The sequence below is a fragment of the Triticum urartu genome, chromosome 5A (genome assembly GCF_056163025.1).
Source record: "Triticum urartu cultivar PI428250 chromosome 5A, HENAU_Tu73, whole genome shotgun sequence".
NCBI classification, from domain to species: Eukaryota; Viridiplantae; Streptophyta; class Magnoliopsida; order Poales; family Poaceae; genus Triticum; species Triticum urartu.
This window is the reverse complement of record NC_141877.1, coordinates 636,338,511-636,341,462: the sequence shown is the minus strand read 5'-3', so window position 1 is coordinate 636,341,462 and position 2,952 is coordinate 636,338,511.

Below are 2,952 nucleotides of genomic sequence, written 5' to 3'. Positions count from 1 at the left end.
ATGAGTATCTGACCTTTCCGGACTAAGTCCTCCGGTTTATATAGGCACCGGGGGATCTAGGGTTACACAAGGTCGGTTACAAAGAAAAGGAATCTACATATTCGATCGCCAAGCTTGCCTTCCACGCCAAGGAGAGTCCCGTCCGGACACGGGTGCAGCCTTCGGTCTTCGCATCTTCACAGCCATCAGTCCGGCCCATGGCTAATAGGCCGGATGTCCGAGGATCCCTTAGTCCAGGACTCCCTCACCCATCAATAGATATCAATGTGAGTGAGTAGGGATTGCCATGCAACGGATGCACTAGAGCTATAAGTGTATGAAAGCTCAAAAAGAAACTAAGTGGGTGTGCATCCAACTCGCTTGCTCGCGAAGACCTAGGGCAATTTGAGAAAGCCCATCATTGGAATATACAAGCCAAGTTCTATAATGAAAAATTCCCACTAGTACACAAAAGTGACAAAATAAGAGACTCTCTATCATGAAGAACATGGTGCTACTTTGAATTACGAGTGTGGAAAAAGGATAGCAACATTGTCCCTTCTCTCTTTTCTCTCATTTTTTGTTTGGTCTTCTTTGGCCTCTTTTCTCTTATTTGGGATTCTTTGGCCTCTTTTATTTTTTTATAAAGTTCGGAGACTCATCCCAACTTGTGAGGGAATCATAGCTTCCATCATCCTTTCCTCACATGGGACAATGCTCTAATAATGATGATCATCACACTTTTATTTAGTTACAACTCAAGAATTACAACTCAATACTAGAACAAAATATGACTCTATATGAATGCCTTCGGCGGTGTACTGGGATGTGCAATGATCAAGAGTGACATGTGTAAAAAATATGAATGGTGGCTGAGGGAGTCCTGGATTAGGGGGTGTCCGGACAGCCGGACTATATCCTTTGGCCGGACTGATGGGCTATGAAGATACAAGATTGAAGACTTCGTCTCGTGTCCGGATGGGACTCTACTTGGCGTGGAAGGCAAGCTAGGCAATACGGATATGTATATCTCCTCCTTTGTAACCGACCTTGTGTGACCCTAGCCCCCTTCGGTGTCCATATAAACCGGAGGGTTTTAGTCCGTAGGACAACATACAATCATACCATAGGCTAGCTTCTAGGGTTTAGCCTCTCTGATCTCGTGGTAGATCTACTCTTGTACTACCCATATCATCAATATTAATCAAGCAGGACATAGGGTTTTACCTCCATCAAGAGGGCCCGAACCTGGGTAAAACTTCGTGTCCCCTGCCTCCTGTTACCATCCGCCTAGACGCACAGTTCGGGACCCCCTACCCGAGATCCGCCGGTTTTGACACCGACATTGGTGCTTTCATTGAGAGTTCCTCTATGCCGTCGCCAGAAGGAAGGATGTCTCGTCTCGTCTTTAAAGACGGTACTACTGTCGGGGGAGCTTTGGCTGTCGGCCAAACTCTCCGGCTAGGCGGTTTCGTCATGACCGCCCGTTCGGCCGCCACGCCGACGATGACTTCTGGGGTCATCGAAAACAGCCTCCACGTCAAATCGGCACTCACCGAACAGATGGATCCAATAGAGCTCGCCTCCTTAAACGAGCTCTTAGATCGCATCGCCGCCTTGGGAGTTGCTACGAACTATGATCGGATTGGGCTTAAACCCGATCAAAGGGAGATTAACTCTCCACCGGTCACCCATCATATTGCAGTGGTGGAGGAACAATGCGGCGACCTTTCCTCCATCTTGAGGACCAACTATGTCCAGATTCCCGAGCTCTCTGAGCCAGACACCCGTTCGCGGGAGGACAACATCCAATCCCTGAACTTAGAGTCAGGCAGCGGGCCAGGATTATTGGGTCACACCCCGGAACCGGAACTTCCAAAATTGGAAATTCCCCGGCCCCTGGATCCCAGATCAGGTGAGGGTTCGGATTCAATTCCACCCACCCACCCAAACATAAGCGATCTTTCCCACATCAAGCAAGAGCCCCAGGAAAAAGTACATCACTATTGGGCCAGTTTCCTCCTTGTGATGAACAAGGTTAAGGACTGTCGCGAGGAAGACGCAATCCTATTTTTCTGCAATAATTGCACGGACAAGGGAATCCTTAACGCCATAAATCACCGTGAGATAACACGCTTCACTGACTTGGCGTCGATAGTACGAAAGTACTATGCGATGGAAAGTGCCTGGAAAACCGAAATAAACTTTTGGGATAATCCGGCCCTGAATACAAACCCAGTCCCAAACAAAAGGGTGCATTATCACAACACACCCGGGTCAACTACCAAAAAGCAAAAACCCTCTACAGGGTATGGAACCGTACTGGAAGGATGGCTCAGCGGACCCCGCAAAATTCATAGTACAACGGATACAATACCAACGCACAACCTTAGAGCATGTTGGATACTCCGGCAGGTGGCCAAAAGTGGCGAGGATCTACTTCTCCCAAATACCACAGAGCACCATCCCGTGGATAACAATACGGCGTTAACGGTCTTTGAGACCTTCGCGTCAAATAATAGACGCAAGTGAACACTCTGCAGCATGGCCGAAATCTGCCACGTAGCAGCAATAAATCCATGGAGCGATACGGCTATTACCTTCAATGCCAGTGACGAACCTAAATTCCGAACAGCCCGAGCACCAGCCGCACTGGTCCTCAGTCCAATCGTGGACGGCTTTCGAATCACCAAAGTACTCATGGATGGCGGCAGCGGATTAAACCTCATCTATGAGGAAACTCTTCAAAAGATGGAAATAGACTGGAACCACATTGAGAAAAGTAGCACAACCTTTAGAGGAATCATCCCCAGTCGGGAAGCACGCTGTGCTGGGAAAATCACACTAGATGTGGTATTCGGCACGCCGGATAATTACAGGTCCAAAGAAATTACATTCCAAGTGGCCCCGTTCAGCAGTGGTTATCACGCTCTTTTAGGACGGGAGGCATTCACAATCTTCCAAGCCGTACCC